The sequence below is a fragment of the Temnothorax longispinosus genome, chromosome 1, assembly GCF_030848805.1.
Source record: "Temnothorax longispinosus isolate EJ_2023e chromosome 1, Tlon_JGU_v1, whole genome shotgun sequence".
NCBI classification, from domain to species: Eukaryota; Metazoa; Arthropoda; class Insecta; order Hymenoptera; family Formicidae; genus Temnothorax; species Temnothorax longispinosus.
Genome location: NC_092358.1, coordinates 27,582,194 through 27,605,498, shown reverse-complemented (window position 1 = coordinate 27,605,498; position 23,305 = coordinate 27,582,194). Strand labels below are relative to the sequence as shown.

The window sequence follows — 23,305 nt, the reverse complement described above, 5'->3', positions numbered from 1 at the left end:
TAGGCATCCGCGGAACGTCGTAGCCTACATACGTCACTGCTCCCGCGAGAAGCGAGCGACGAGGTGTTAGTCACCTCAAGGACGTTCGTTGTAATTGGGATAGGTCGGACGGAACCGTCGGTAGAACGAGGAAGGAGCGCTACGACGCGGCGGGAGAAAGAGAGGGATCGAGAGAACGGAGTCGTGCACACCGCCGAGATACAGTGGAAACGCATGTCGCGTCGCGGCGGAGGAGCGCGCGTGGAAGAGAGAAAGAGGGATCGCGTGGCGGCGCGGGGAGCGGGCGAGCGAAGAGAAGGAATGCGCGCGCGCGCGACAGAGAGAGACGATTGAATTTTCGTTTCGACATAAAGAAGAAACGCGAGTGCGAGAAAGGGAGCCGATTACGAGTATATCGCGCGGGGAACGAAGATCGAGCGCGAACGACGAAGATGAAGAACGAGGGAGGCCGGAGCGTAGCGGTGGAACGAAGAGAGAGGAAGAGAAGGGGCGAGAGCGGCAAGAGACTCGAGCGACGGCGCGGTGGGGGCGACGCTCGCGAGTGGTGGGGGGAGAGCGGACGGGGATATACGCCATACGGGGAGAGTCATCCGCGCGCCGCCGGTGTTACGAGTATCTGTAAATGGCGCCTAGCCGTGAACGTCGGCACGTCACGGACCCCTTTTTCTCTCTCTCCCTCTCTCTTTCTCTCCCTCGCTCTCGGCGGCAGTCGTGCGAGAGCGGGCTTTCCGCGCGCGTATAGTCCACGGTGAAACGAAACGACTCGAACAACGGTGAACGCGGGCCCTGCCTTTTCTCTCTCAGTACTCAGTATACAGAGATACCGTCGTTACCGTCGGGACCTGCGGTATTGTGCGACGTGCGGGTGCGAATCGCGACCGCGAGTAGTGCGTGCATCATCCACGATCTCTGTCTCTCCCTGTCTCTCTCTCTCTCTCTTCTCCCTACCCCTACCCCGCCTCCTCTCGATCCTCCGGCCCGTCGGCCGTCGGCCGCTACCTGCCTCCACCCCCCTCTCCTTCACTCTCTCTCTCTCGCTCGCCGCGCCAACGACGTGTCCCGCGCGCGCTCGGCCGCTCGGCGCTCGCTTGTGTTTCCTCCGCGGGCTCTCGGGGCACGCGTGGTTCTCTTCCTGGTGTGTGCGCGTCAATGCTCAGTGGCGCCCTTCGTCGAATTCGCGTGCAGGCAACATGGAGGAAGGTGCGGTGGTGCTACGATAGTGGTTTCCAAGCGAGGAGAGTGCTACGCGACGACGACGACGACGACAGCAGCGCCGTCGCGGTGCCCGGAACGACGAGTGTATCAGCTCCTATCGTCTGCTGCTACTCCTTGGCGATCACCTCCTCCACCTCCTTGCCCGTCGTCTCCTTCGCTTCCTCCTCCTCATCTCCGTCACCTCCTCGGCCGTCTCTTCCTCCTCCACCTCTTCCTCCTTCTCCCCCCTCCTCTCCCCCTCTTCCTCCGCTTCTTCCTCCTTCCTTGGTGACTACGACGACGGCGACGACGACGACGACGACGACGACAGCGGCGGTGGCAGCGACGGCAACAGCAACGACGAGTCAAAGCGCCGGTTTCCTCGCCTTTGTTCGGACCGGCGATCACGTCGCCGCGGAGCCTACAGGTAAAGAACGTCCCCAGGACTTTGCAACCCTTTCCCTCTCTCCCTCCGGGACGGAGGGACGCGCCGAAGCGCTCGCATCTTACTTTCTTCTCTTCCTCCTCCTCCTCCTGCTCCTCCGCTCCTGCCTCCCTTCGTCCTCCGGCCCCTCCGCCGCCTCGTTACCGGATTCGACCATTCCGGGTCGGACGTCGGAGTGGTGACGGAAATGTTTATGCCCGCGATGAGGGAGTTCGGGGAGTCGACCCTTCTTGTCATCATTGCTGCTGCGCGCGTGACGGAGAGACGCTTGACTTTAACCTTCTATGAATTATTTTCATGAATGTCAAAGAATGGGAGATTCGCGAGCGATTCTCTTTGTCCTTTCCCCGCCGGACGAGTCCTCCCTTCTCCCCTCGGAGGACAGTCGTCTGTTTATCTGGAGTGAAAAGGGGGTTAATGCTCGCGCGGGGGACGATCCGTTCTGCGATCGTTAATTAAATAGATCCGTGCGACGGGTAGGGTATTTTTAAAAATAAAGGAAAGGAGAAACGAGAGAGGGAGAGAGAGAGAGAGAGAGAGAGATCATATGATTTCGGATACGCATCCGCCTCTCTCGGCGTGTGTTTGTCTCGCTTGTTTGACTGGCGCGTTTTCAAAAATAGGTCACTATGGCACCTAACGATACAGCGACGTATACCCGAAGTTAACAACGACAAACAAATGTGTTATATTATTTTGAAGCCTCGTAGGACTCGCTATAGAGGATCGAGAACACTTGCAAAACGACGAAAGGTTATTCCACCGGTGGTTGGAACCCGAAAAGTGTGCGAACCGTGTGTATTCTCGAGTATTTGGAAAACCACGCGAGACTTTCCCGAATCGTAATTAATTGATTTTAAATCTCGGAGCGAATCGATTTTCGTTTCTTTATTTCTTATTTTTACTCGATTTTTCTTTATTCGATTTCACGCTTTTTACCCTGAAAATTCGCGCTACGATTTCGTCATCGAATCGCGCGATTGTGGAGGATCTTGCGGGGGTGAGGGAGGGAGAGGGGGGAGGATTCTCTTGTCGGGACTCGCGCTCGGTAACACCGGCTCGTTTACGCACGCGGCAACGGCGAGTTCATCCCTCGGGAATCGCGCGCGGCAACGGCGACGCGTCCGCGAATCGATACGCCACTTCGGCCAGTTGCTGCACGCTGGCTCGCCGGCTCTTTAACGTGGTGTGCATCGATAAGAGGCCCCCGGAGGCGTTATTATCGCGTGAATACGCCGGCACGGTTGCCGCGAGCCGCGAGACGTCTCATGTGTGCCGTAATATTTCCGCGACCCCCCCTCTCTTCCCCGGCCGTTCCCCGCGCGTCGCTTACCCCCAGGCTGAAATTTCCTTATGTAGATAGAAGAGCGAAGGGAGAAGAAGGGGAGGAGGGAAAGTTCAAGATTTGGTTGTGCGCGAACGTGCCTTTTTTTCGTTTTAACGTCAATTAGTTCAGCGCGCGCGCGAGTTTCAGTTGCGTTTTTTCATTTTTATCTTTATTCTTTAAATTGTGAATCGTTGGACAACTTTCGAGAGAAGGATTCAAACGTCCATCGTAAAATGTAACGAAACAATTTTCTTAATAATAATAATAAATAATGATTTTACAATCGTGAGAGTTAACGTATAGAATTAAACGCGCATATTCGCGCGCGCAACCAAGTGAGAGATACGTTCGTCTTCCTATATATTCGTATACCGTAGTTACCGTAGATCGTAATAAGGAACGGAGTCAGGGTCGCCGCGTGTTGTCAGCTAGAGTTCTTTGTTTAGGAGAGACCGCGGGAGACGATGATCCCCACGGCCGGGCCGAGTCACGACAACCGGGTCGCGCCGGATCGTCGTGGAACGCGTCTTATCGTCCATTCGTCGTCGGTCGATCGATCGACCGGGGAATCGACGATCCGGCTGAGAGACGACGGCGGAACATGTGCGCTCCTCCGACTCTCGTCGCTGAATCGCGGATAAGGTCGAGAGGGAAAGGGAAGCGCGCGCGGCGTTACGTCGTCGATCGCGTTGCACGCGGCGGCGTGAGCCTCGGCCGATTCCCCTCTTTCCGTATTAAGACGTGCGTGCCCGAGAGTCGCTTTCGCGTAACACAATGGGAAAAGTTCACTCTTGCGGATCGCGTCTCGTTGCGCTGCTGTCGGGAATTATACGCGTCGCCGCTGATAACGCGACGAGCAACGGCTCGGATAAAAAAAACGTTAAAAATGGCTACGTTACGACGCGCGGACGCGTCGAATTTTCTTACATTGCAAGGTTGACACTGATACTTAATCATTGTTCTTCTGGAGCAAGCGCCGATACGCGGTGATCAATTTAAATAGCGTTCCATTATCACTTATTATCCGACTATTTGCGTCAGAAAACAAATTTTTTAATTCGACGAGGATAAATGAAACAAGGTATGACAAAGATTTTAATGAATGAACGGTCTTTTTCTGTAATCACACTTATGTTTATATTATTATACCTATATTATTACTAATTATTATATAATTTCCGGCGATTACGTGTGCAGGGCAAGAAAAATAATACCGCGACTATATGCAGGAAATCTAAGACAGTTTTATACATAATCTTGAACGTATTTAAAATCTGTTAGATCTATTAAAATTATTAAAGTTTTATAAAATCTAAAAAACCAAAATTACAAATAAACAGTTTAAATAAAAAATGTAAAAAATGCATTTTGTTTCTATGCCTGAAACTTTCCGTTTCATTATAAATAAATTATATGATTTAATATAAACCGTTTATAAAATCAAAGAAATCGTCAGGATAGATTTTGAGACAGGGTTCAGGCTTATTGTATACAACCGGGCGAGCAATCCCTTTTTCTTTCAATCTTTTCGAAGCGCACTGACCGCTCGATTTCGTCATGCCGTCGGCGCGCGGGGGAGAGAGAGAGGAAAGGGGAGAGGTAGGAAAAGGAAAAAGGGAAAAGCGTTAGAAACGGACGATCGTTCGCCGGTTGAAGGCGTAGGTGAAAATGCAATTAGGTTCTCCGTGTTACGCGCGGCTGACGCGAAACCGCACGCGTGACGTGACGTGACGTGGCGTGCGTGCGTGCGTGCATGCGTGTGCGAACTGTAAATTCAAAATGTAAATGCGCCGACCACGCGAGTTACGCAGGGATCTACTTGAAAATAGACATCGGGGCAGGAGGTAGACGACCGTCGGAATCGTTTTAATCAACCGGCGACGTAAATACTCGCGGATCGTTATCCGCCTCTGCGGCCCGGCCCGGGCCGCGTTTCGCGGTTCGCCCCGTAATCGCCGCCCAACTTAACGCCGCTAATTGCGCGTGGATTAGATTACTTTGAGATTTTCGCTTCTGGACCGCGCGAAAAGATTTCCACTACGCTTTGACTCCGCGGCGGCTGTAAACCGCAGACAAACTGATTTGGACGTCCCGATTTAATCTCTCGCAAAGGCTTCACGCTTTGACGTTACAACAATTTAATTGTGTCTTAATTGAATCTGTAATTTATGCATAGATTAAGAAACGATTAATCGTGGTACTATAGCGAGGAATTAAAACTCCCAACCGACACGTCCACTTTTAACATTTGATACGTCTTACTTTCGATCGGATTATATAATGAAATTATATTATCGCGTTAATGATTTAATCATATTTTAGCATTTCGATAATAGAACTCATCAGATTAGAAGAATTCGAGAGAGATCGATTATCCTTCTTACCGAGAAAATTCCGTGGTACGGAATCGGGGACCGCGTCTATTTGCGAATATCTATACAATATGCACCACCGTCTGTCCGTACGCGCGCGCGCACGCGCGGGCGAGTGCGCACGTGTGCGACCCCCGTAGAAACCTGTTTCTCCGTGACAAGTTATTTGGATCGCGGACGATCCTCGTCGCAGGTTTAATTTCTGCATCGAGCGTGCCGGCGCATGCGTCACGACACAGCTCCTCTCCTATTCTCACCGAATAATTTACGGCACGTGAGCTCCACGGGATCGAACGCGTTTATGAGAGCTCGGCCCCGGCATCGCGGATGAATCAGAGAGAGAAAGAGAGAGAGACGCAGAGAAAGAAAGAGAGACAGAGAAAGGGTGACGTGCGCGGAGTGTGCGCCGGGCACCGACAGTCAAGCCCGTACTCTTTGCGCTAAACGTCATCGGTTCTAAGCGTTCTAAGTATCACCGGGCATGTATGCCGTATATAAATAAAGGCTTATAGTCAGATGGTTGCTGATGAGAGTGTATCAGAAAAAAATTCTTTACCATCAGAACAATATTTTACATATACATAAAAAATATTCCATAGGGAAAAGAAGAGATATATTTAAGAAAATGTATATTATTTATTATTTATTTTATACATATCTATTATATATTTATATATTATTTGTATCATTTTACTTATTATACATAAAAATATATTTTTTGGATAAGAATATCTTATTTAAAATATTTAATTTTTCTGTTATTTTTTAAACATTGTTAATAATGATAATGAAATCATGCTTTGGCGAAGAATTTTTTCCCACGATTTTTCTACGTTTTAAAGAACGGTCTGACTTTCTACCTTGTTTTATTTTTGGTTTATATGTGCACATGGACGGAAATTACATAGTAAACGATATCAAAAGTGAGGGAATAGTCATGAAGGGTGACAGATGATGAGATCCTGTTCGACGCACGAGCACCAAAGCGAGTGTTACACACGATACATTACGACGTATCGCCCTTATGTAGAGCGTTTCGCAAATGCGAATCGCGTAAGCGCATGGGATCTTGATTCATCGGCGAACAAAAGAACTTTCGCTGTGCACGGGTCAACGATGCAGCACGCACGAGCGACGAACTAGGTGGTCGCAATCTCCCCCCCCCCCCTTCCCCCCGTCCCCACGTACGATAAAACCGACGACGTTGACGCATCGAGAAGCTAGGTGTGTATCTTCTTCCGCGGAATCTCCGCGAGGTCGAACCGAATCTACGCGAGAGGCACCCCTCGTCATTTGTCCCGATATTATCCCCGAGTACTTGACGTGAGACGACGTCTCTCGATTTCTCGGAAAGCATTATACCTGTAGTCCCGAGCTAAAACAATCAATGTCATTTTCTGCTTTGGAGATAAACGAGCGAATGTTCTACACCTGAATACCTGACACTTGTAGGTGACATGATAAAGCGAAGAATTGATTAAATTTGAATGGAGAATCTTTAAATCAGAAACATTTCGCTGGGAAAAGGAGATATTTTATTTTATATATAATTTATATACACATGGCTCCTTAATTGTATATTTATTCATTTAACTTTATTGGATATTATGTTAGCTAATTTATTTATATAATTTTATTAGATATTACATATATCCAGACATTTTATCATTCTTTCATAACGAGTGTAAAATATTGATCACTTGCTGGAGACAAATAAAAAAATTTTTGAATAATGAAAATAGCTGTAAGATACTATTCTAACAATAAGCAGTGACCTTTCCAACAATAAGTAGACTTTTAACATGGTAAAGTTTTCATAAATAAAAGCTTCGACACTAAAATAAAGAATATATTTAAATCGCGAGATATTTTTCATTGTAACTAATTTTAATATTTCTTCTTATAATTTTATTTTCTTTTGCCTTCTCAAAATTGAAATTAAGTTCTAGCTAAATCTGCTAAATAATTAATATTATCATTTGAATTATAAATTTATTATAGCATTGATAAATGTCTAACATTTAGTGCTCACATTTATAGATCTAAAAAAATATTTATACGAATTGTTTCACTTAAAATGGTTTTCTCGACAAATTGTCAGTCTTTTACACTTTTACTACGAGAATAAAGAGGCATGTAAAACGTAACGTTATGTCCTTCACGAAGACCGGTCGTTTTTCGCGTTCGTATTCTTAATGATCGACTTGCGGAGTGTCGTTTCATCATCAGAAAGAGAATTAAGCGGGAATTGTCAAGCGACGCGCCCGCCTTCTTCGTTCCGTATTCGCAGATCGATTCGTGTTACCCACATCTTCGCTCGGAATAAAGCGGATAAGAGCTCTCTCTCTCACTCTCACTCTCTCTCTCGCTTCCTCCTTCTCTAGGCCACGGGGTGCCCCGGGGTCCTTCTTATTTGACGGCTCGTCCGATCCTGGTGAAATCTGTTGCTAACCGGGCGGGCGGCGACGCTCACAAAGGCCACGAGGAAGCGCGTCGAGACGCCCGCGAACACGCAACCGCCGTGGCTTGCGCACACATACATGCGTACATGTGCGCGCGCGCAAGCGCGTTCACACGCATATAACACATACCCGCGTGCGCGTAACGCTGTTGTACGTCGGTGGTGCGTCGCGAGCGCACACGGCAGGTACGTGTAATCGCAAGATTGCAGCCGAGCACTCTTTTAATAGACGACAGGCTAGGCTTATAGACGCGCGCTAGACATCGTCCACGGTCAATGGTTGGCACATGCCGTACGTACGGCACATTGAATGAAATATTTTCAGATACGAGCGTATGTGTCCGCTCGTGTCGTCGTCGGCAGGTATACGCGAATAAGTATCGTCCGCGCGTCAACGCGCGGATCCGAGCCGGCCACGAGCTCAGCAAGGACGGAACGGATCGCGAGCGAGCACTCGCGAACGAACGTGTAACGAATGCAACGAGCGCTTTTCCTTTGACGCATCAAAGAGATAGGAACCGGTATGTTCGTTGATGTGAATTTGGACTCGTTTGTATTCGCGACGTTGTGCACGCTCATTGAAGTTAGTTATTTCACTTGTGTCCGTTCACGCGCTCTTTGCTCGGTCTGGATCTGTCTTTAACAATAAGATATGAAAAAACTCTTGGCTTGTAAAACAAAATCTCAGCATTGATATTCGATAGTTTCGGACTTTACGTGAACGGTGGACTTTTATTTAATTATGATATCAGTTACGATCAGTTATCAGGTGAATCGGCAGAATAAAATGAATAATTTGTCTTTTTTTTTTCCAATCTTGTTTGTGGTCGTGACATAATTTATAAGCGATAGACCAATCGATCGGACAAAATTGGCGAACTCGAAATGCGAAATTGGCAATTGCAATCGTCCTTACATTTTTTACTAAAGCAGCTTTTTTTATCGCGATTTTACGTTAATAAATTTATCAGATTTTTCGCTAACTGGATTGCATTTTCGTGACTCGCTGTTTGACTAGATTCTCGCATTACGAAGTTAGATATCGGCAAAAAAATCTTGGAATGCGATGCCGAGCGCAGATTTGTGTCAAAATTTATAATACTCCGGGTACCAAAAGACTTCGCGGCATTTCCAGTGCAAATATACTATCATGAATTAAATTTGCATGACAATATCCTTATCAATGGATGATTTGCGCAACGAGGGGAGCGGAAATTCCGTAGTAGGTAGTCATAACTCGTTGCTATACCTACCTCATTATGACTCACGCTCCATTACTATTCCTGGGGAAAAAAAAAGAAAAAAAAACCTACGATTGAACGTTAGTCGTACTCGAGTACGTTAAAATGACGTGTCAATAATTGAGAGCGTAAACGTCAGCAAACGCGATTGCCCTGTATAATTACGTTTTTCGCTCGGAGTTACATTTTAATTTGTTTAAATCGTCACGTTTTTCGGCTAAAAACTTTTGAATAGATGACCGTACGTTATCGCGAAATGAGCTTTCACCACGCTTGATCTATTATTTCAAGTGAAATGTCACACTTAAAAATATCATGTCCACCGTTGTTGGAATATCGTTTAATCTTGTTCCAACGTTCTCGCATTTCTCCGGTATAGTTGGCGGATATAATTTTTTGAAGTCGATAAAACGGCGATATATTTTTTCGCTCTGCAGTTATAAACCGACGATAGATATTGTCCATAATCAACTTTGCGACCGCGCGAAAAGATATCGACAAAAAACAGCGTATAATTGTGACAGTAACGATATGACCGCGTGCCTGCGACTTTCTAGCACATAAATAAAACGAATGCTCCGAGAATTGAATAACTGACAATTATCAAATGACCGAGATGATTACTTATCATTTATAACAGTTCGATCGAGATATAAAGGCGCATTTTAAAGCGAATATTATTGTCAGAGTGACCTAAATTATGCAGATATATACCTGCTACACTTCTGCTCCGAATAGTATTTTTACGTAATATGATTAAGAAAAATATTCTATGATCGTAAAATGTGTAATCGTCTTTTTAAGTTTTTCTGTGATAGACGATAATTCGAAAACACAGGCGCGTTGATTAATGAAAGTGTTTAAACGGTTCGTGATAAAAGATAAAACATGATTCAGAGACAAATACAGCGATTAATGAAAGTATTTAAATGATTTGTTTCATTCAGTTTATAAGACACGTCGCCGTTCGTAGATTCTCTCACACGCAGAGATTGTATTCCGCAATATATATTATTGCGGAATACGTGTAATAATAGAATCTTCCCCATTTATTTGAATTTTCATTATTCGAAGACTTTACTACTCAAACATTCTGTTATCCGAATGCAGAAGGTGCGCGCATATTCTTCACAATATATTTCCCCTTACGTTTGAAGCAGGAATATTTCGCGCAACATTTACTAAAGATGAACATATGAGATATGAGCCTTTTCATCTCAAAGCTCGCACACTCGCACTCGGTTCGCGCTATGGCGAGCAGTGAAAATAGTTTTCCCTCGGTGTTACCTCGAACGTCATAGTACACGCTTCGATCACGCGTTTCAATTGAGGTGTGCCGCCATATATATCTCTTCTCCCCCCACGATGGATGATTAAACAAATGACATTACGCTGCGCTGGCCGTTCCCTCGAAAAAGCCCCTCCATTATGGCACGAGTCCATGCGTGAGTATAGTTTTTACGCAAGGAAAATAGTGTATTACTTAATTAACATACTAATACTCACTTAAGAGTGTAATACTCGTTAATGTCTCGATCGTGCGACAGTTTGCCCACGAGACTCTTTGACCTTCGTTCAAAGAAGTCTCGAAACAATCTGTTAGTGAACAGATGCGATAAAAGTCACTTGAAATTTTCATTATTACTAATACTAGTAATAATGTAGAAGGGTAATATTAGTGATTACTTTCTAATAAATTGGATATTACATTACGAGAAATCGTGGCGATCGATTTTGAAATACGTGTTTCAAATTTCATATAAATATAAAAAGGATGATTTTACCGTGAAGAAAATAACTAATTTCGGATGAATAAAATGACATCTCCGTAAAAGATGTCGTCTCAATTGTGATTTGAAATTGTGTAGCGATACTTACTTTTTAGTTGCTCCTTTTATACGCATCAGTTTCAATGGTGTTCATTCTTGTTGAAAGCAAGCCGACGACAACTTGGCCTCGTAAAAATCTTCGCGATATTCGTTGCTCTCGTTAACGCTTTGTTTTTAGTTACCTTTCTCGTGCTGGGGATCCCAGTTTCCTATACCTTTGCTCGCGCGGCAATTCTGGCAAGCAATTGGAAGAAGCAAAACGAGCACGCAGTAAAATGCGAAGAGCAAAGTTCTGCCAACACAGTTAAAATTTCTCAATTTAAAATATACGCTTGAAACACTAGTTGAATCGGGGTCTAATAGATTCCAGTTTAGAGCTATATAATGAAGTTGTTCTTTGAATACGCATACTTCTACGATTACATGGCCCCATGTTGTACATTATTTTTGAAACAATCGTTGAAATCATGTTATTTCATTGTTGACACAAAAACCAGATCCTCTCCATGTTTACAAATATTCATGTACAATAACGAAAGTTGAGAGGTTTATAGAGGACGGGTCTCTGACCCGGGACTTGGTCAAGGTGAACGACCTACTGTGTTAATTTAGGGAACTTTTATACGCAAGGATGCTCCGCGAGGATATTTATTAAAATGCTGCGTTTCTCGAAAAAAGAAATAAATTTTTTGATCCAACCGAATATACAATTCCCCCTGAACCTTCTGAAGCATAACTTTGCTGCCGTATACGAACTATTTTCGTGTACTCAGTCTTGACACCTGGGAGTCGTAAACGCCTCGTAGTCGCAGCTCGGGAAATGCGCGGGAACGACGACGCAAACGTATTAACCGGCGCGAGTATAAGCGGAGTAACGGAGGGAGATATGCGGGATGACGCAAGTGTGTACGGCGACTTTCGATTGATTCTGCGTCGGTTATAATAATAGCGTGCGAGATGGGGTGATGATACCGCTGCCGGGCAGTCTGGGCCTCCGCGCGACTGATTACGGGGTGCGGTGCGGAGGTGAATATCGCAGAAGACGATCGACTGTCGTCCACCAATCGTCGACCAGTACCACGATTGCTACCTCGAAGATACCTTCTCGAGTACTTTTATCGCATCGCTCCCCGTCTCTCTCCTCTCTCTCTCTCTCTCTCTCTCTCTCTCTCATCATAGAACGTAGATAGCGGTGCAAAACTGCGATCGAGATAGCTTTGTTAACGACGAGGCCTTTGTTAATGACGGGTACGATTTGAGTCCTAATAGAGTCACGTTTCGCGGGAAATAAATGTGGAATCGTGCCGTTACTGGGGGATAGCGCGTAACATAAGACGATGAGAAAGAAATCGCATTAAGGACCCTGACACGAGCGTCGTCTTCCTCGCGATATCGAGATAAACGCGAGCGTATAATCGCGCTCCTCGCGCGAAGCGGGCGCGTTAAGATAAGTTAACGGAGTCCGCGTGAGGTCCGCCATAAACACCACTCGAAAAGACAGCAACTGTAAACACCGGCTGTTGTCAGTTATCTCTGTCTTTCTCTCTCTCTTTTTCTTGATCTCGTTTTTTCCGGGTTTGTCATCGCGGCACGTGAGCATGTTGGTTTAAAGTGGTAATCGGAATGCCCGTTGCCGTTAGCGACATATTTGCGTTTGCGACGTCTTATCCTCTCTCACATCTTTCCTCTTCTTCTGCTCCTGTAGGAAAGCTGGATCTTAAGACTTGAAAAATTATTCAAGTTTGAAATAAACGCTAAGTGAATTTGTTGGATTCGATAAGAATAAGGAAACTTCGAAACGAATCTTAAAATTTCTGGATGAAGTGAGCTTATAATTTTTTCAACATTTATCTAATCACGATTTTATCCATATTTAAAACTTATTGATTGTGAATTCAATATGTTATTCGTAACTCACAAGCGAGAGACATATCCTGCAAGTATAAAATTATATTTATTTATAGATTATATTATTTTTCCATGATTTCTTAAGAAATTATTCATTGCGATTGCGTTACATATTTAAAGTGGCTTTTACTCTAAAACTGTTATTCGAGGTGATATTTTTTGCGACCAATTTCTTGACAATAAAGAGGTTTGATGCTTATAAGCATAGTAGTAGCATTAAATTAATATCGATTTAGTCACATGAGAAGACGGCTTTTAGCTTCAGCAGGTATAATCATGTTAAAAAATTGACTGTAATAATCAGTACGTGTCTTCCTTTTGTTCTGAAATATAACTGCATTTATAACCCGTTAATATTAATATTAAGACTGACAGAGATGACAAAATATCGAATTCATTTATTCTGTCCCATAATTTCAATTTTTTTCTCACGCCTCTCTTTTTCTCTCTTTATATCATTTTTATCTATCGATTCGTGTCAAATAAAAAAAAATAATCGATGCTACCGGCGGCGATTACGCGCTGCATCGCCACGCGTCGTCCAATCGAATTCTTTCTCTCTTTCTCTCTCTCTCTCTCTCCTTCTCTCGCTCGCTTTGTCTTGCTATTCGTGACTTTTCATTCATCCGTCGCTGTTGCAACGACATCGACGAACAAGCGCTTGACTGTTACGCGCTCTGAGCGCGTCGGCGGCTCCTTAACGATCCACCGATACGCGGCGGTGACTTCGGAATACTTTTGCGACCCGCGGCCACGACTGGTTACTCGCGCGACTTAAATAGCGATCGATACGCGCGCGCCCGCGGTGTGCAACGAGCAATGAAAGAGGAGAAAAAAAGGAAGAGGGGACCGAAGGGGGAAAAGGGAACCGGCACGTCATGGACGCTCGTAATCGTCCTACGCACGCATGTACGGAATAAGCGAGGCGATGTTATATAATTTACTATTGGCCGCGCTTCGCGCGCTCCCGCCTCGTAATCTTCGAGTAAGCCGATCGTGACTCCACAAATCGTCTCGAATCCATCCCGATAGATCCCGCGGGAGGTACGACAATCGCGCGAATAACTCGGCACGGTAATCGACTACCGATGTAATTTTCAAAGGTGGATTCGATCCCTAAATTCTCTAAGTCAACGTTAGGATTCTACGTGGCTGTAGTTGCACGAGAAAACAAACGTTTACTTACACTGTAAAAATATAAAGCACACTCCAAGAAGAATGTCACAACTTAAATTTCGATTTTGAGTTAAGCCCATGAAAAGTATATGCCTAAAATGTGACCTGCGGCATTCCCTGCATGGGGCAGGAGTTATTCTTTTAAACCGGTTATGTTGCGGATCGTTGTGGTCACTGGATGAATAGTGTCATACGTGAATTGACAAGTGAATCACCCCAGACCTTTTCAAGAAACAGCAAATAAATTTTATTATATCACAATATCGTGATTGTATAATTGGGTTAGTTATTTTACAATTAAAAAAAAAATTGAATTAAAATTGTTTTTTTATCCTAAAAATTGTAAATTTTTGAGTTGACACTATTCTTCTCGGAATGCGATAAAAAATTACATTGCAAATAAATATCGTGTATGATGAAAACGTATATATTTTTGTTATAAATCGTATGACGCACTTGTACGTAATTTTATACATATATATAATTTTTTTTACAATGTATATATTCCTACCGTAATTCTCGTGTAAACTCGTGTCTCCCGTAAGGATAAGGGTTAAAAGGCCACGCGCTATTTGCGGACGATCTTCCTCGCGCGCGTTCTCGTGGTGTCGTAAAAGCGATTTGCGGCTCCTCGCGTTTCGCCCCTTATCCATCTTATTGTTGACCGTGGTAAAGGTGGATCCAGACCAAGCTAGTATAAGGACGAACGATCGAGAACGATCTCCGTTCCCTTGACGCACCTTGTCGAGGGACGGAACCAGATTCGTTGACATAAATTCGTTCGTGCTCGCGATGCCATCCGCGTTCGTTCAGGCTCGCGTTCGTTCGCGTTCGTTCGCGCTCTTCGCCTGAACCCACCTTAACGTGTTCAGGTGCTCGTGTATACACCTTCGCGATTGTGTAGAACGGGCTTGTCATATCGGTGACGGCGACGGCGACGGCGGTCGCGCGCAGCCGAGGCATGCGTGTGCAAATTATACGCGGACCAGTTGCGAGGGGAGAATGAATGTCTAGCGATGTGCACGTGACCCGAGACCAGCCAATAGGCCGCGGCCCATTCAACAGCATCTCACCGACCAGTGCCGTACCGACGTTAGCGCGCCGTCCCGACTCTCTAGTCACTCTCCTCTAGTTTGTTCCTGATAACCCTTTTGCTTTCCGAAGGATATTCGTGTCACTTTTTCTCGAACGCTCCTTTCGAATCTCTCTCGGATTTTTATCTTATGTAATCTAGTCGGCGTTTCAGTTGTCAGTGAATCGATCTTCAATCGGTCGTAAGTGCGTTCTCGTGAGACTTCACTCTGTGTGCCCTGTATAAACTGGGACGCGTTACGCTCGTTACAGAGTTGACAAATCGGTCGCGATTTCTCCCCGTATAATAATCTCGCGGAAGAAAAGAGATGCACTTCTCGAACGAGTCTGACACAACGGCACACAATCGCGGTTTCTAATGTTTATACACTACTTCAGTATTTGTTTGCGTTTCGATACCGTCGGTGAGTATCGGAGCGCGCGATAATTCTTGGACCGACGTCGAAAATTCCGAGAATCCGCTCGACAATACGCGCACATTGTTGTGCGTTGGCATACACGACGCTAGTTGGTTATACACACTCACACACATACATACGCGCGATATATCCTCTTCTCTCTCTTTCTCCTCGCCCAGCTCTCTTTTTTCCGTTTCTTATTCCGTCCACGCACGCGTGTGTACGCCCGCAGGGTCGCACGCGGCCTCGACCAATATCATTCAGGCGAAAAGAAAGAGAAAAAAAGAATATATTTGTAAATTGTTCTCTGCAATATTCTCCCTCAATTTATAAATGGATTATATAGAAGCTTAATATTGCTTTAACTGATCACGAAATAAAAATGTATATAAAAAAATTAATTCAAAATAATGTATCTCATTTTTCGCTAATTTTAATTTTCGAAATTATTCAATTATATATTCCATATTAATTATCGTGTCTTACCATTTCCTAATAATCTAAATAATATTCTTGTAATGAGAGGTCCTTTATCAATCTCTTTTCTCCGTTGTGAAATTATTATAATTGTTACAATTTTATTTTGTTGGTATTATTTAATTACGTACTTTAATTATCATGTGTCTTTATCTCGTTAGACTCCATTTTTTTAATATCTTATTTCTAAATAACAATATTCTCGGGATAAGTGGTTACCGCATTATTACATATCACTTTTTCCGGTGTGCGTTCTTTATTATGAAATTAATTCCCTTCGTGCGCTCGTTGCATCTGTTACGGCGCTCTATCTGCTCTCGCGTGTAACGACCGCCCCTGCTTGGCTATGCAGATAGCGAGCGCGTGTGTATGCACACATGCGAGTGTGCATGATGCGCACGAGTCGTCCCGAGCGTTTACGCACAGCGTACGAGAGGCCACTGTTACGCCAGATGTGTCTACTTCGTCTATGAGTCTTTCAATCTTAATGTCGCGATCCTGCGACACTTGACAAAGTCATAAAAACACGGATTCCGCCCTATGACGAATCGCTTGTGAAGAGACTTCCCGATATCTTTTTAAATAACGAAGTAACAGCTACGCGTTTTCCGTTTCCTGAACAATTTTGAGAATTAAAATCGAAAACTTGCGAGGATATGTGACGGAGTAAAAAGAAATAGATACGGCGTTCGACAAAGAATAAAATACGCGATTATGTGATTTACGTGAGTGATTTACAAATTTCTCGTAAAGAGCGTGATCTGTCAAGAAAAGAAATATTCTCTTGGTTTTTTGTAGAATAATAGACCACACAAAGCTGCTTGCTTCTTTCGTAGAAAAATCTCGAGATCGGTAGATAGGTATTAACGCTGTTTTGAAAATTAAATTTTCTACAAGAAGCATAATGTAGATAAGGACGGAACAAAAAGGAGTGCAAAGTAGAATAAACTACGGTGGAATAAAAACGTAACGGGTTGTACAAAGCCGAAGTGAGGCGTGCCTACAATAAGATTCAGCGTTACAAAGAATCGAGGCAGAATATGTCAAAGGCGCTGATCCTTGTTTGCGTAACGACAACGGTGTAATAAAGTAGAAGTCGGGAGTGGATTCGCGATTTCTTATTCTTTTGACTGTTCGAACGCAACCCGAGGCTCCGAAATAGCATATGACCATGCCTGGTCTACCGGCGTGATTCATACGATCCCGCCGCGATCACACTAGCAGTTAGTTGCCGATGCGAGGCTATCAGCTGTGTGTAATCAGCTCGCGAGGAGGAGAGCGACAAGGAGGAGAAAAAGAGATAGGCAGAGACCGGGAGAAAAGATATGAGATTCATAATCGTCTCGCTTAAAATACATGCATAACGTAACGTACAGTCTGTAAGAACTTGTCCGTTTCCTATCCGCCGTAATCTATTCTAATGTAATTATTGATGCAACGATGAATAAGTCGAACAACAGTAAGTTGCGTCACATTTTCTTGAATAAAAAAAGAAAATCTCGTTAATACAGTAACTGATTAAATTTGTGTGTATGCGAAACAAAAAAAAATATTTTTTTATTTTTATAACTTAATTTGCTACAAATTTCTTATTTACTGAGGTCATTGTGGATTTAATGTTGCTATTAATCTTGATTATATTTATTCTATCTATTAAGTATATTTTGATAATCATATTTCGAGTCAAAATTCTGTTCAAGCAAAACTCGCTAGAATTAGCTAATCAAGATTTTATTATCGTCTTCCGGGTGAAGCGTATTTTACTCAACGCTTTTTCCAATCCTTCGAAAAACTTCTCGTGTCTCGATATTTTTGTTGCGGAAATATCATTTCCGTTTCCAATAACGAACGTCGCTACGTACACCACTATGCCCGTTACTGAACTGTATGTCTATAATTTTCGTTCAATACTGATTGAAAGCTTCCGTATAATAGCGGTTTTCATAAAGATTTGAGAAAATTGAATTTAACGTTTCCGACTTTCAGGCCAGTTTTTCCAAGTTCTTAAAAAAGTGAATTGGATCACTTTGTCTCTTTAGTTAACATTAAATAAAAACAAGTAAACTTTCAAGAAATCGAGGAAATTAATATTTATTTTCTGGTAATTAAAAAGTAATTTTCATAAAAAAATATATATATAGGTAAAAAGAATTTGAGTACAAGTAATAAATGTACGTTAATTTAAAAACTCGAAAACTGATTCTTTTGCAACGGTAACGTTAATTTCTCAAGTCTTCGAAATTGGAAAACTCGTGCGGCCTGCGCGACCCGTCGATTATATTATTTATCAGCGACGAAGGGAAAGAAAGAATACGGCGGGGTAAAAGCGCGGTAGCGGGCTACGCTCCTGGAAGGCTCGCAAGTCCGTGGCGACGGACCGCTGGTGGTCGGCTGTGTGTGCGTAGGTGTGTGCCGCTCCGGGTTAGAGGCTCTCGGGCGCGCACACGCATATACGGTCGCGCGTGTCGACGACGAGTCGTCGCGCCGCGCCGCGCCGTCGCTACTCGCGGCGTGTAGAGTGTGGAAGAGTCGCTTAGCGCGCGCACAAGTGCATCCGTACGTGTGTACGTGTGAGCCACACACGGTCACACACGCACGCATGCACGCACACGTATATATACGCACGCGGTCGAGATATAGCAACTGTCAGTGGGAGCAAGCGTGTCTCCCTTCCTTTCTCTCTCTCTCTCTCTCTCTCGATCTCGATCTCTCGCTCCTCTCTCTCAGCTGCGTGTTGCATACGCGAGCGCGCGCGCGCGTGTACGTAACGTGAATGTAGGGGCTGTCAGAGTGAACGAGCGCGTCGTTTCGGCTCGTCCGAGTGACTCGGTGAAGCGTATGCGTGCACGTCCGCCGAGATACACGAGCGTAGAAGTGGAATCATAGGAGGAGGCAGCGGTCGGAAAAGGTGAAGGTGAAGGAGGAGGCGCAGGAAGAGGTGGGGGGAGGAGGGGAAGGAGGCGCGCAGCGGGGCGTCGGTGGTGGTGGTGGTGCTTTGAACGTGCACGACGTATGCCAGTCTCTCTTACTCCTTCCCTCTCTTGTCTCTCCTTCTCCGCGTTACGTGTGTGTGTGTGTGTGTGTGTGTGTATGCATGCGCGCGCGTGGTCGGCCGTCTCGGTTATACGACTCCGGCTCGTCGCAGGCGGTTCAGTTGAGCAATCGAATCGGAGAGTAACCGGTGCACGCGCGTGAGCGAGGGAGATTCATCGACAGCGATACCAGGCCACGGGGGGAGAGAGAGGGGGTGAGGGAGGGAGGGAGGGAGAGGTACCTACGGGAATCGTCGTGACACGTTCTAAATCCGCGTTCCGCGGTGACGGCGATGTCAATAATTCGGTGCCGCCGGCTCGACCCTCGCTCGCGTCACCGAGCAACAGCAGCAGCAGCAGCAGCAGCGGCGACGACGTTGTTGTCGTTGCCGTCGTCGTCGTCGCCGTTGTCTCGGTCGCTGCGCTGCTCTCCCGGTCGGTAAAGACTACCCGCGTAGCGGCGATCGTGCTTCGTGACGTGACGCGCGTTCCACTGGTGCACGCGAACCCGCGGCTCCGACTGGGGCCCCTCTCCCGAGGCCGTCACGCTGAAAACGTGGACGGGAGCTACGAGAGTAGGTAGGTAAAAGAAAAAATTAAAACAAAAAGAAACGCGGCTCCCCCGCGCCGTTCGCCGACGGGTCGTCCCGGCGCGGCGACGATCCGCGCGATCCCGTGCGACATCTCCGTCCCCGCGTTCATTCATCCGTCCACCAGTGTCCACCCGTCGCGTGTCGCGAGTGCGGGAGTGAAAACGCGGGGTGGCGAAGCATCGGGGATAAAGTGTGTAACGGCTATGCGAAACGCGCGGGGCGAGGAAATAGGTGTAGAGACGCGTGTGTATTTCATTTATACGCGGTATTCACGCGAGTGCACGAGTGAACTCGAGATGCACGGTGCATGGTATCGTGCGGTCGCGCGTTGGTGGTGAACGTACGTGTGTCGCGTGTATGCATGTGCGCGCGCCGTCTTCTCTCGCGCCCTCGCCTCGTGTGTACGTGCGATCGTATAGCGAGCGGGTGTTCGCGCGTGTATCGGTGTAACTCCCGGTGTGGTGCCCACACTGGGTGGGAAGAACGAGTGTGAGCGCGCGCGTGGAGTAGTCGGTCGCATGTTACGACGAGGATCCACACTACCTGCCCTAGGAATCGTACTATACGACGCCTATATCGCCTCTCTCGTCTATTTATACGACGACCATATACACGCCTCGCGTACTCTCTTCCCTCTCGCCCTCCCTCCCTCGTTCGCTCCCCTTTCGCTCCTCTTCCTCCGCTTTCGTTCCCTTCCGCCCCCCCCCCCGCCGTCTTTCTCCCTGCCCCTCCTCAGGCATGCATTAATTCCTTCCCCACCAAACGTCCCTCCGGTATATCGGCTCCTTTTCTTTTTCCCTCGCCCCCTTCGTTTGCTACTTACCTCCCACCTCACTCACACACACATATACATACGTAGATACATACACTCTCGTTCTCGCTCCTGCCCCTTTCCCCTTCGAGAGCACGTCTTTCTCTTTCTCCTCCACCTTTTCTACCTCTTCCTCCGTAACGACATCCGCGAACACGAGCTAGTGGAGTCCGAGCTGACTCGAGTCGGTGACTCTCTTTTTCTTTCTCTCCTTCTCTCCCTCTCTATCTCTCTCTGTCCATCTCATTCACTCGCTCCTTCACTCATTCCTTGTCTCTGCTCTTCTCTGCTCTCCTCGTACTCTTACATACATGCGGAATGCGCCGCCAGGAATTCTCCCTCACAATGGATTTATTGTGTTGGTGAGAGCGGATCGAGCGCGCGCGCGCGTGTGTTTCCCCGGCACGCTCTCGCTCTCTCGCGAGAGTGGACGGACATACCAACGAGAGTGAGTGAGCGAGCGGACGGCTCGGCGAACACGCGTGTGTGTATGTGTGTGCGCGCGCGCGCGCGCGTGCGAGAGAGAGAGAGAGAGAGAAAGAGCGAGACTTGACTTCGAGAGAGCGCCGTGCGACCGCCGCCGACTCGAGCGAGTCAAGATGGAGCTGCTAGACGCGTCGGGACCGCGCGAGTTCCACGGTTCCTCCGGCGCTGCGTCGTCGTCCCTCCGCAGATTCCAGTCTCGGCCGTCATCAGCCGTTCGTTTTCGCCACTCCACGATAATCTCTCGTGCCTCTCGGCGGAGAACGACGCGCCGTTAACTTTTGGACGGTAACAATCGCCCTCTTCCGCGATCCCGCGGTCCTCCTCTGCTATCTTTACGCCGAAATCTGCAGTGCCGTGGCTCCTCGGAAGTGCGTGTGTGCGCGCGTGTGGTGCTGCCGATCGTGATTCTTCGTTCGTGCATGCGCTTTCCGCGGAAACGATAGCCGCAATGTGTGATTTCAGTTAACAGTGCTCTCTTTATCCCTCTCTCTCTTCCTTCTACCCTCCGTCTCTGTCTATTCGTCTATCTCGCCGAGTCTCGCCGTAGCCGGGATTCTTGGTATCGCGCTCCAAGTTTGTCGCTGAGAATTCGTCGATGCGCGTTTCGTATGACGGGCGACGCGTTCTCCGTAACGCGATGGTATCATGCGATATTACGCTTGCTGCAACATGCAGCGCTTTTCTCCTCGTTTCTCTCTTTCTTCTTCTTCTTCCCTTCTTCGCTCCTCCCTCTTCTCTTTCTCCATCTCGCTTCTCTATTCTCTTTCTCTCCACCTTTATAACGAGATTACGCTGCTTCTCTACAGTGCATCTTCGTGGCCTGGAACACAGCGTGTGTGACGGTTCTCTTCAGTGTCGACGACTACGCTCTCTCCCTCTGTTTCTCTCTCTCTCGCTCTCTCGTTCTTACGTGTGGGTGGATATGTGTACGAGTGCAATAACGCTTTTGCACGGTGCGATTGATCACTCTGCGGCGAAACTGTCGTCGGCTGCTTGAATGGAAAGTGCACTCCCGGTACGTCCGACGCGATTGAACGACGAAATGGTGGTGATCCTCTTTCACTGCCGTCACTGCCGCCGTCAGCTGTGGGCGGATTTACCGGTCCGGGACTGTCGTCGCGTCGCTCGGTGATCCTTGACGCTACCCGAACGAGAGTAAGTCCTCGACACTTGGTCGTCTCACCGCGAAGCATCTCGACCTTTAAGCACAAGTCACGTATTCCCCCGCTCGAGATCCCATCCCCGCGGCTGATCGCCGACCTTCCTCCGTAGCGAAGATAGTCGGCGACGGGATGAGGACCGGCATCCCTGTGCTACGCACAATTATGTACGCGTTATCCCCGCGGTAATAATTCCCTCGACGGCCCGTGGTGTATTAAAAAGGTTTCTTTAATTATAATGCTACAAGATATTAAAAGCACACTGTTATACGGCTTCGCTCGGCGTGATTTAAGTATATAATGTAATCTCAGTTTAACCGCACGATTCTTCCATCTCTCTGTTCCTCGCTGTCTCTTTCTTTCGAGCGTTATCTCTCGGCGAAGATACAATCGCGGCTAATAGGATCGAGCGACGCTGATGAAACCGATGATTAATATCGTCTTTGTTCGCCGTTTCCTCGACGGTCATCTCGATCGAAACGGAAATGGGGAAAAAACCGTTTCTTCGGAGGTTCGCGAAAATATCACGTCGCGACGATGTTATTCGTGTATTTCCCTCCTCTCCTCCCCTTCCCCCCGGCCAGAAATCGAACCGTGCCACCTCGATAGCCGAATCCGCGGGTGTATTTTCGTCCGATGGCCAATGGAAAGTTCAAAGTTGAATCACTCGCGATCGACGATAAGATTATGACGCCGCACGCGCGCGCATGCACATCTCCACATCTCTTCCGTTCTTCCTCTTCTTCTTCTTCTTCTTCCCCGGCGAATGGCGCGATCCCCGAATATTCATAGTTGAGTTCATTGATCCGCCCGATCAGGTTTGTCGTGAGCACAGTTTTAATACTTTGACCGGGCCGGCTATATACTTATTGCACCGAGTACGTGCTCGGTGTCAGCTGTTCAGTCTTTATATATACGAAAAGATATGGATCTAGGTAGATTGTATGGAAAATAAAAAAAACTTGAGACTCTAAAGTTCCTCGGATGAATGATAGTCTCTAAAACAAGCAAGCAAGCAAGCAAGCCCAACTAAAATTAGCCTGCTCGCAAGTTCTTCAACGAAATGGGGTAATAAATGGAGTAATAAATGGGATAATAAATTGACTCATATTATAGAGTTCAAATTTGCAGGTTCTGTTTTTAATTCACGTTCACCGTAATAGATTCGTTACGAAATATATTTTCTCACGATACATAAAAGACGTGTTCTAATTATGTGTGTGAAGAAAGGGAGCGTCGCAGATTTAATATCGCTGATCTAAATTCGCGGGGAAAGGGAGAGGGGGGAGACGATTTCGTAGCA

The 23,305-nt window shown here is 46.4% G+C and overlaps 1 protein-coding gene across 8 annotated transcripts in view; it reads left to right on the top strand.

The window, feature by feature from the left end:
• The first annotated feature begins 619 nt into the window (after positions 1-619).
• Positions 620-23,305, top strand: part of Cic (Putative transcription factor capicua) — a 51,724-nt gene continuing 29,038 nt past the window's right edge. For 4 of the 8 annotated variants that reach the window (XM_071794318.1, XM_071794337.1, XM_071794346.1 and 1 more), the window contains exon 1: positions 621-1,621. The gene's annotated coding sequence lies outside the window, so the exon portion shown is untranslated. Of the gene's footprint in view, positions 1,622-19,188; positions 19,532-20,923; positions 21,998-23,305 lie in introns of those variants that run through there. The other 4 variants (XM_071794310.1, XM_071794328.1, XM_071794294.1 and 1 more) reach the window with 4 other exon arrangements.